The 12,243-nt window shown below is 32.4% G+C and overlaps 1 protein-coding gene across 1 annotated transcript in view; it reads right to left on the bottom strand.

The window, feature by feature from the left end:
• The window catches only part of Cad99C (cadherin 99C), a 137,736-nt gene that overhangs the window by 37,155 nt on the left and 88,338 nt on the right, over positions 1-12,243 (bottom strand). The window lies entirely within an intron of this gene.

Here is a 12,243-nt window from a genome sequence, read left to right as displayed (position 1 = left end):
ATTTGTAAACGGGAGCAGAGCTGAGCTGAGCAGAGCATAGCAGCGGTAAGTAGAATAGAATAGCGCTAAGCCAACAAAAAGCGAAAAAGGTGGAGCGGAGGGCCATAAATACTTTGGGCGGGAGTAGAGTTTAAGTGCTGAGAAGTTCTAAGGCGCTTAAAACAAAATACACATGGACTGGCTGAGTGTAGTGCAAGCGAAAATTTTGCCCCGGGCTAAGGAAGCTAGCAAACACGAGCCAGCAGTGCGATGGAGTATATTTAGACTGCAGATGGAGACTGCGGAAGCTGCAGTCAGTGCGCTATTTAGTTATTTGCGTCCAAGTTGATGGAGCCATTGGTTGAGTCTTTGGTTTGGCTTGGTGTTGGACCACAACACTCGACGCACATTAAGTAGCAAATCAACAAAACCATAAACCCTTTTGGAAAATGCCGGCAAATGCCAATAAAATACGCCAACGGCTGGCTGAGAGGATGCAGGCAATAAGCTTTATTTGGCTATTGGCAGTATTTTAGCTGGCAGATGACTACTTAGCTAAGACCACAATGGGACGTTGTGGCGCAGCTAAAATGAGGAATACAAAAAACAAAAACAATGATTATTTCTATTTAATATTCGCCCGAACTGCATACAGAATAAAGTCCTCAGTAAACTTTGCCCATTACCACTTTGCTCCCAAGCCTTTCTCGGAACGTGTTTGTATATGCAGCAATGCGAAATGTTTACTTCTTATTTTTAAACATTTTTTTTTTTGTTTCGTTTTGTTTTTTCTCCTACTCTGCACACACTGCCATAAACTACATTCTTTAACCCATTTCATTTCCACATGTCACTGATTTGTCGCTGCTCTAGTTGCTGCCGACGAAAGTATAAACAAACTAGTCGACAACACAAGCAAAAATGTCGCTTCTGGTATTAGTTGCGACAGGATTTTAATTGGCAACGAATCGTGGCACAATTTCCAGGAACACAGATACCTTAAAACCACACAGAGACTTTTGAGCAGCAAAGAAATCGAAAAAAAAAAAATCGAAATTTAAAAAAAAACATTAACATCGTCTCAGGGGATGTTTGCTGTCGCCCTTTACCGCGCCTGCGTGGCCTGGATCTTGCGCTTGCGCTTCATACCATAAGCTTTGCTTTGCCAGCAGCTTTGGTTTGACGCTTTGTCACTGCGCCACTTTGCCGTTGTGCACTTTGTCAAAGCGTGGTAGTTTTGCTTTTATATTTTATTCTTTGGCAGTCGTCGTCTTGGTGGCGCGCCACAACAGCCACGGCAACAGCAACAGCAACAGCAACAGACAGGAATTGTTAATTTCAGCGCGACCACATTTGGTGCGTGTTGTTTATTTATGTATTTATTAATTGCAATCTTGTGGCGAACACATGCGTACAAACACATACACACACTCATGCCAGCAGTCGTACAACTTGCTTAGGAAATGCGTAGATATTTGTTTTTTTTTCACGTCTGCTCCCATTTTTGGTTAGCCGCTTTTTGCTGCTGATGCTGCTGCTGCTCTGTGCGTGTATTTGTACATACGTCTGCTGTTGTGAGTTGGCGTTATTTCGCTTTGGCTATTAGTGACTTATTTAACACACAATTAGCTAAACATGTTTTGTTTGATTTGATACTATAATTTTACCTATCACTTACAGGTTAGGCTATCTTTAAGATACAATTATACATAGCAAATAGCCTCCTATAAGGCTATAGTTTCCTAAAGTAGCTGGTAAGATAAGGAGCAACTTTAACACAATTTTTTTTTTTATATTAAACTAATTAATCAGCGTCAGGATTGCTATGGGTTATGGACGTTCTTCTGGCTTTGCACTTCCTGTTGCAGGACCATACTAAATCCTGGCTTTTGCGGCCGCATTCGCGCACTCTGGGCTCATATTGCTCCATGTACGAGATACGGTAGCCAACTCCGTGTAGTGCTTTGGGTCACAGTAGACAGAGAGAGGGGCCGACTTATTCGGCTTAAGGGCCCACTTGAAGCAACCGGTTCGCTATAAAAGTGTGCATATTTTAAAAACCTACTAGCAATGTTTTGTGCGCCGTGCTTGAAACTCGCCACGTAAAAACAATGAACAGTAAAAATTTCAAAGAAATCTCGGCATATTGGGATCATAAACTACTACTACGGTTTGCAGATATGCACCTGATATTTACGGACTTTTTGTAGGGAAGCTGCCTTATCTAACTGTTGGATGTCCCCGGAAAATAAAAATTTAATGTGACCACAGTGCTAGAACTCCAATGGACGGGGCAAGCTTGTAAAAAGTATTCCAGCTCAAATTTGAAGCGCGATTTGTGGTTCTTCAAACGGAGGACAAGGGCGATGAGATCAAAGGGAGTTCACATGATGGCTTGAGAGATGCGCCTAGGTACGATATTTACCCGATAAATAAGAATAAATTGTACGTAGATCGACACTATAATTATATCAATTAGGTGATTATGATAAACGATATCTTGCAATCTTGTTGGCGGATATGTTAATAAATTCTAGCTACTCCATTTATTGAAGCCACATAGGCTGCGGCGGTTAGATCGAAATGCTAGGGACCTTGTCGGTGATCCAAGAGTTAAATTGTGCTTCATAACCTTAATACGCTAGGGTGGGCAAAGGTGTCATACTTTTGTCCAAGAGTAGGAAGATTAATCTTTAATGACAAAAAATCTCAGAAAATGAAAATAGGCTTATCGACCTCGAAGGCGAAACAAGTAGGTATTCCTGAAAGAAGTAACTAACATAAAAATTGGCCTTGACCTTACATTACCATATTGATCCATTTAGTAAATCTATATCTACATATGTATTTATATACAGTGGTGGAAGAAATAGTAGAATCCCTTTACTGTGAGCAGTTTTGGATATATTACTTTGCTTATTCGATGTTTAATATTTTTGTATAAAAGTCTAGCGAAATATATAACATAGTGTGTGTTAATGTGGAAATGTGGATTTATATGGTGTGTGTTATATATTGCGCTAGACTTTTATTCAAAAATATTAAACATCGAATAAACAAAGTAATATATCCAAAAATGGTCAAAGTAAAAAGTTTCTATCATTTCTTCCACCACTGTATGTATATATGTTTATACGTATAATAAATTCATACTTGTCAGAAACTCTTTCTAAGTTCAATGGCATAAAGAAATATTTGGCAATTTAAGGGTTTTTTTTACCCTTATATTGTGTTTAATTAAATATTTTATAATTTATCAGGCTATCATTATCTGAATATAACCACGAAAAACGCAACAATCTTTTTACATCAAGTTCGCTGCTTCAGTCTTTCGAATTTCCTATGCGCTGCCTTTATTGCATGCAAGTACTCATGGAAATGTACATTTGAAATATGAAGTATGAAGAAGGTACAAAATCAAATGCGGCGGGAAACCTATAAATACGGAAGGTATGTATTTTCGTACAAGTGGCCTTCCATACCAAAACGGACGGGGTTCACACTTCATGTGTTTTATTTGTTTCAGATTTTTAGGGTTGATGCAAAAATATAAATATTAAATAAATATGAAATTTGAGCTTATCAAATACATTTTTAAAAAATTTGCAGCACAAAAACAAAAGCAAATCGATTTACCTAGTTTTCCATATATCTGGAGAACGGGGCGAGGGAAGAATTAAAAAAAAAAAATACACGTATGTACATAAAAATTATCCACGAAAAGAAATATTAAAAAAAAAAAAATCTGGAAAAATCTTTCACATACAAATTTTTTGATAAAAAAAATAGTTTTTGAAAATATGCAACCCATTGCGATTTTTATTTTTTTTTTTTGAGGAGGCATATTTTAAAAAACTAATTTTTTATCAAAAAATTTGTATTCAACAATTTTTATTGAGGTCGAGGCCGTTTTTCAATGAAAGTTTATCGTGGAAAAGCAACAATAATTTGAGAAAATGGTAGAAGTGATACCTATTTCGGAAATCACCACATTTCAATTGTTATAAAGGCCAAAAATAACAAAAAACAAAAAATTTGTTTGTGAAAAATTGTTCAAGAAAACAAAATTTTAAAAATATTTCTTTTCATAAACAATTTTTATGTGTGTATGTGTGATTTTTTTCAAATTTTTTCCTCGCCCTGTTGAGATATTTGGGAGACTGTTAAATCGATTTGTTTTTATTTTTGTGCTGTAAAGTTTTTAAAAATGTATAAATCAACCTCAAATTTCATATTTATTTATTATTTATGTTTATACATCAATCCTAAAAATTTTAAACAAATCAAACACATGAAGTGTGAACCCCATCCGTTTTGGCATGGAACGCCCCACATACAAATACGTATGTAAGTAATAAAAACCAAAGAGTTTGAGAAAAATATGAAGCTATGCATATACAAATATGTGCAGGTCACTCATGTTGCATATTAAAAAATTGTTTAGCCACCCAGCGGCGACTGGGGCGTTTTTAATATATCATGCCGCTAGGTTAATTACAAAATATTCGACTTCAATATTAATTTAAACAAAAAATTGCTAGAAACAAATCAAAAACCAGATCAAAAATATTGTGAAAGAATGTAAAGCAAAAAAAAGAAAAAAATGAAATAAAACAAAATTTAAAATTGCCCATTCGTTGTAGGTCTTGCACTTCAAAGCGCTTGTTGGAACTTGTTTTTTAATTCAATCTTTTTTTGTGTATTTTAAGTATCACTTACAAATGAGCATGCACAGTTAGACTGGGTCGGTCCCCATACAAAAAAAAAAAGTTGCTAATGTCCGCCCCTAAATTTAAAGATTATGTTGAGAGGGTTCTGGAAAATTTTTTTTTTTTTTTTTTTAACCCTCCGAAATACAGCCGAAATGGTTTTTTCGTTGTAACTTGGTTATTTGACGGCCGATTTTTAAAATTGATATGTCATTATTTTTGTCTTGAGAAGCTTCACTTTTCGTTCTTATGTCTTTTTAAGCTTTGAAGTCGCGTTCGCATGATAAGGGCAGAAACAAAATTTTACCCCCCCATATTTTTTTCCTTACCAAACGAAAGTACTTAAAAATTCAAGAAAATGTTGCCTTCAAACTATATTACTAAAATAATCAACAAAAAAGTTATTTCACTTACAATATTTATTGCTACTTAAGCAAATTTCGGCGCGAATCAAGGCTTTTATATTGGTCTCGGCTTTCTAATTTTGCAAAAATGTGGCCCAGGCGCTTTTCATCAGTGACAGCACTTGCAGACTCACTAACAACACGCACAAACCGTTCGGTATTCTGGGAATGACAGAGGAACTCTAAAAAAAAATGATTTAAAAGTACTATAAGACCCGTGAAGTTTTTAGTTTGAAGATATTTACCGCATTGATCATAAAGAAAGTCATTTACCGCGGTTGGAACTCTACTTGCACTAGGGCAATCACATTGTCGATTTAAGTCCATAATGCACTTACACTTTGAAATTAACAATATTTTATTCCATTCCTGATCATTATATTCATAAGGATGTTTTTTTACATTGTAATAACTTTGAAGGAGGCTTTCAATGTTTCTCCGGAGCGTAGTTCTTGTAACTATAGGGATGTTTGCCTGCTGCCACAACTTTGAAATTGTGTTCATAACTATTGGCAAATATTCATTGAGACTTCGATTTTTTGGAACACTTGCAGAGCCGTAATATTTAAGGAACAAAAAATATTCAATAACACCACGTTTCGTAGGTAACATTTTAATATCAATATCGCGCTTAACGAAAGCCATTTTTAAATTGCACACACTGTTAAGTCACTTTTTAATTTTATTTCACCAGCACAATTTATGGTATTAATTATAAATTATTATTATCAATACGAAACAACAGGTTTGACTCACTTATTTACTTTGACTTCTACAATTTATAAAATTTATTGGCATGATTAAATTACAAGAGGTTAGCTCGCTATTGACAGCGTCAGTTTTGCACTCCCCGGGTTGCTGATGCGACGAAAACAAAGAGTATGAATTTGGGAAAAATCGTAGCAAAAATGTACCTAAATTGGTACGAAAGCAGTGAGATTAAATTTCCAACTAAGAAAACTGTTGGAGGAATTTGTGGGGGCGAATTTTGTTAGCTGACCTAACCATGGGTAAACGACTTCATAGCTTAAAAGGAAATGTGATGACATGTTAATTTTAAAAATCGGCCGTCAAATACCCAACTTTCAACGAAAAAACCTTTTCGGCTGTATTTCGAAGGGTTAAAAAAAAAATAAAAAAATTTTTCCAGAACCCTCTCAACATAATCTTTAAATTTAGGGGCGGACATTAGCAACTTTTTTTTTCGACCCAGTCTAATGCACAGGTTATGACGTTTTTTAATGAAAAGAAAAAAATAAACAGAAATCGAACGCAAACACATGCAAGTAAATGCAATAATGCATCGCTAAGAAGGTAGACTGTCAGCTGTCCAACAGGTTGTTGCCAACGATAGTCAATCGAGGATATAGAAAAAATACACACACACACACACAAAAACCAGCCAATGTTGAAAGCAAAATCACAAAAACAAAACTCCTTGTTGGAGTAATAAATAAATTATTTATTTGTATGAACATGCAATATATATGTATATATATATGTATGTGTGTTAAGAAAAAATTGTACGCAGCATATTGCAAACGTTGCACGATGCTGCAACAATGCCACGTATGGCAGGCGTGTGGCGTGGCTGCTTGGCGATTTGGACATTTGGACGTGCTGGGCATATCAAATAATGCAAAAATTGTTGGAAATTTGTCAGCTACGAAATTTATTTGAGATGTCAATGATTTTGGATTATATAAACCAATTAAAGAGTCATAATTTAATAATACTTAATGGGAAAATTATGTGTCGAATGCATAAGAAAATTTTTGATTATACGCTACTAGTGGCCTTTGCTATATCTTGCGCATAGTTGATGTTAACTTCTTATTTTAAGTGAGATGTTTAAAAGAAAATATAAATAATGACGAGAATGAAAGCTTTTTCATTCCACATCTTTAAAGTAATACAAAGTATTAATAACTTAAAGATCTGTAACTTTTGAACGGGTGTTAATTACTCTTCGCGTTTTTTTTTTGTATTGTTAAGTATGAAATTGTCTATAGATAGCGATAACAAAAAATTTAAAGATGCTCCAATTTTACCTTGAACAGTAACCCCAAATTTAATAAATAAAACCAAATATATATAATATATCTATGTTGCCCGTTCTTTTACATTATCAAAAAGCGTATTATTTTATAGTTTTTTTTGTTATTTTTTGGTATTGGAAGAGACTTATGTAATTATAAATAGCAATAAAAAAATATATAAAAACCGACTTTGTTAACTGACCCGAGATAAAATTTGAAATGATAAAATGTTTTTAGGGATAAAATTAAAATTTGTAATTATTTTTTAAATGTACCCATGTAAAACCAGCCACAAATTGATTAGAAATCATAAATATTCATATTAAAGTTGGTACCAAATTTAAAATATTTCCATTTTTTTGTCCAGCTTGAAATTTTTTTCAAATATAAGTGACAATAGGGCCATTCCAGCGAAGACGATACCTCAGATAAAAAAAAATAAATTGCAAAAATTGTATTTAAATCTGTAAGCCCAGTAAAGACGGTGGAATAATTTTTTAAAAATAGATTTTTTTCCGCACTATTTTATGATTCAATTCTCACAGATTCCTGTTTATTTTTTTAAGATGAAGTTAGCCCATTTTTTTAACTAATATTATACGATTGTTTGTTTGTTTATTTGGGATAACTCGTAGTATACGTATTTAGTATATAGTATTTAAAAGCTTATGTAATGGTACAAAATAGTAACAAATAAACCTTTTATTATCAACACAAAAATAAATGAACTCAGATTAATACAAATGTTAAGAAAAAGATTATTTTAAATAAACGATCTTTCAAACAAAAATCAAATTTATAAAATAACATTTGCCATTTATGAACACTGCGTCTCCAAAGTTAAAAAATGTTCATCACAAAACCAGTTTTTTTAATTTTGACTAAACTTAGCTGAGTCTTAATCAAATATCTTTCGAATTAAAGTAGACAGAGCAAAACCGAAACCAGATTTGGAAAATTCGGAGTTTTTCATATTAAGGTCATTATCAGAATTAAAAACATTTCATACAATTTTGCTTTTATTTTTACTAATTTTTGGTCAACAACAGCTCCAAAAAAGTGCACCGTGTGACAATCAGTTCTAAAAACAAAAAAATCAAGATTTTCTCAAATCTAGAAAAAGTACATTTAATTTTTTTTCTCTGACGTCAGGAACTTTGAAATTGAAAAACATGATTAATTAAAAAAAAATCATTGCAATGTAGAGTAAAAATATGTCTTTTAAATAGAAGAGAAACTGCTATAGAAATGATAAGGACAAAAGTACACACGATCCCATCCTCGAATTTCGTCATTCCAAATCTATTTAATTAAAAATTAAAATAAAATTTTCTATACCAACTCCATTGCTAACAAAAAAAACTTTATGTATTTTTTTGTTGTTTTTTGCCTCGTAATCCCAGAGAATTCTATGAAAAACTTTGATGAGGAGATGTGGTATCTCCGCAACAGCAGCTATAATTTCTACCACTTATAAACTATTTTTGCTTTTTCACAATAATTTTTCATAAAAAAAGTAAGTGAGCCACGTGGAGTAGTGAAACTTACGTTACATTTCTATTTTGTCTCGTAACCAATATACATATTTTCTATTTATGTAGATCCCTACCTTTACCCCTTTATATTCATTGTTATCTTTATACTCTGTCGATAACAAAATCGATTGTAACATCCAACAAAATATCGATAACAAAACCAATAAAAATATCAATAACAAAATCGATGACAAATTCGATAAAAATTTCGATAGCAAAGTCGTTAATAATATTGGTAGCGAAATCGATTAGAAAATCTATAAAAATATGCATAACAAAATCGATAACAATATCAATAACAAAATTGATAACAAAAATCGTTCAGAAAATATAAAAAAAATATGGATAACCAAATCGATTACAAAAATCATTTATAAAATCGATAGCAAAATTGATAAAAATATCGATAACAACTTCGGTAAAAATATCGATAATAAAATCTACAACAACATCGATAACAAAACCAATAACAATATCGATACGAAAATCGTTAAAAATATCGATTACAAAATCGGTAGCAAAATTTATAAAAAATATCGATAACAAAATCAATAAAAATATCGATTATTATATCGATAGGTTCCGAAGCTATCAGTAGTAAAATCAATAAAAATTTTGATAACAAAATCGATAAAAATGCGATCAAAATATCGATAAGTCCCGAGATTCCCGAAAATCTCTAAAATCCCAAAATAGTTCACAGATTGAGTCTCTGTGTCTCCGTCTATATCCTTTTCTTTATAATTACCGTTGTTTTAATCTTTCTTCCTCTATCTTCGTCTTTACTTTTATCGGTATCCTCTTCCTCATCTTTTTCTTTATATTTATCTTTGGGTTTACTTTTGTGTTTATACTTTTCTTCATCTACATATTCCCCTTCACTTAAGTAAAGTGTTTAAATTTACATTGATCTTCATTTTTGCCTTTATCCTTACGCATCTTTGTTTTTGTTTTTATTTTCCTTTACCTTTATCCTTTTCTTTATATATCTACGTACTTCCCTTTGCTTTCATTCTTGTATTGGTATTTTTCTAAGTGTTATTCTTTCACCTTTTATTAGCAAGTTTTTGTTAAATTAATACCATATGCTTACACACAAGAAGCACTTGTTTCAGCCCCAACAATTTCCGTTGCACCATTTCCGTTGCATCATTTCCGTTGCACCACTTCCGTTTGCAATTTGCGTTGAATTTGCCAATTTCCTCCCAACCAACCAACCGCCGCTAAAGAAGTTTCACTTCAAAAACTGTCGTTAATATAAAGCAGCGTTGTACAGCGCTGACCGAGCTTCCAATAGAAGTTCAAAAAATTTTTTTGTTTCAGTATGTGTATACTCAAAATAACAAACCAAGCACTTTATGGCGCCTTTACAAAATTTAATTAAAAATATATTATTTTAAGGAGGCCAGAATAATAAAAATTCAAATTATCGCAAAGCCAAAGTGTAGCCAACAAAAGAATTAAGACGCAAACTTGAGATGAGCTTAGTGAATGCAGAAGTGGCATATTCATTAAGAGTTACGAGTGTAATAACTATAAAACGATTGATAATTGAAGAATTTCACGTAATTTAAAAATTGAGTTCGAGCTTAGATTGTTGTATTTTTCAGCATGTAGTCACAAACATTTGAAGTCGAAATACAACTGCATACTCGTAAATATTTTTTTTAACAATTTCATGCCTTAAAAAATTAGCTGCATTAGGGCCACGAGTATTTTGATTATATTTATTTCTTGGAAGAAAATTGTGTATTATAAGTTGGCAGTCATTAGTTTGACGTTAGAAGAGAATTAACAACTTCTCAAAACTTAAAAACACTCCATAAAAAATTCAAATATTTAAGCAGCACTTATCTACTTACAAGATAGCTAATTTGCATTTTCACGAATTACTGCTCATAAAACTTAGCCACAATTATTTAAAACCAAAAAAAAAACTAAATCAAAAACGGTAAAAACAACCAATCAGCAATACCAACGGGGCGCTAAATAATATGGTATTTGCAGGCGCATAAAATGCAGGTAGTGAGAAAACTCCACACGCTGACACGTAACAATTAAACATTTAAAATGAGCAAAAGCTTTCAGTTGCAAGCCACAAAACTTAATTTTAATGCTGTGCAGTGTGATTGCTTCGCTTATGAAAGCGAACAAATTTTTGTATAGTTATTTTGTTTTTCAAAATGTGTTAAGTATTTATTTTTGGATGTAAAGATGTATATATAAATTCGTATATAAAATATGTATGTGTGTGCTATATAAACATTATATTTGTTTTAATTGCTTATATAGAGCGCATTTGAGTACTTTATTAAAGCAAACAAAGTGATATGTTTGATTATTAAATGGAATTAGCTTAAATTAAAGTAAACAAAGCACAAGCTCTGAAAAAAAAAGAAACTGGTTTGAATAAAATCATAAACTAGGTAATTGTGTGAATTGGTAAAGCAGGAAATGACTAAGCCATTGCAATTGGCCAAAGTTGAGATTGTTAGCAATAAACTATAATTACAAAAACAAAAAAAACAAAAAAAATTATTTTGGTTAACAAACGGTATGTACATTAATTTAAACCAGTAAGAATGTACTTACAAATGTACTCATGAACATTGGGGTGGTCTTAAAACGCACGGGAAAAGCGTAAGTCGGAATTTTTAAGCTGCAATAGTTTTTAGTAATATTTTTAACAGACTTCAAAAAAGAAGGAGGTTATCAATTCATCCGAATATTTGTTAATGTATGTTACCACATATCCTTGGATAACGTAAACAAATTAAAAAAATTATTTCTCAGCGAGAAGTTGGTCTCATACTAGTTTGGTTTAGATCCGATTAACGGATCGTGAAGAAAATATCGGTACTTCTACACTTTTATATGAGAACTGAAGTCGGTTGTGTTTTTTTTTAATTAATTAACTGCCGAAGAATTTAAAAGGTAAGCCCATATGACAAATAGGTAGCGAGAATCCGCCAAACAGGCACACTTTGAACTTCAGAAAAATTAAAAAACTTGAAGAAATCTTAGATCCGAGACTTTGGTAGCTGTTATCGTGGCCCAGCATGCAATAAAAATAAGAGCATTGGTCTAGTAATTGTACAAATTACGAAAAATTTATTGAACATTTGCAAGCCAATAAATTTAACTAACGATGCAGCTCTGATGACTTTCACAAAATATGCTTTAGGTGGCAACTCTAATCAAGAACATTTTTAAACTATAGCCTTCTTAAAACTCTTTCGTTTGACACTCATGTCTATATCTTACTAATATTATAAATGTGAAAGTTTGTATGTTTGGATGTTTGGGAAATCATCACGCGGAAACGACTGAACGGATTTGCATTAAATTTTGTACGCAGGTAGCTTATGGGACAGATTGGTTAATAGGATATTTTTTTAAGAGTTGCCACCTGTTAAAAAAGTTTCATTAAATTAATACGCGGAAACGACTGAATGGATTTGCATGAAATTTTGCAAGCAAATAGCTTATAACCTACTGTAGAAAATAGGCTAATTTTTTGGAATAGTTGCCACCTCTTTAAAAAGTTTAATTAAATTAATACGCGGAAACGACTAAA

Source organism: Rhagoletis zephyria, unplaced genomic scaffold (assembly GCF_001687245.7).
Source record: "Rhagoletis zephyria isolate East Lansing unplaced genomic scaffold, Rhagoletis_zephyria_1.1 Rzeph_scaffold_00501, whole genome shotgun sequence".
Classification (NCBI taxonomy): domain Eukaryota; kingdom Metazoa; phylum Arthropoda; class Insecta; order Diptera; family Tephritidae; genus Rhagoletis; species Rhagoletis zephyria.
Note: the sequence above shows the minus strand (reverse complement) of the source record. Positions and strands in the feature narration are given on the sequence as shown.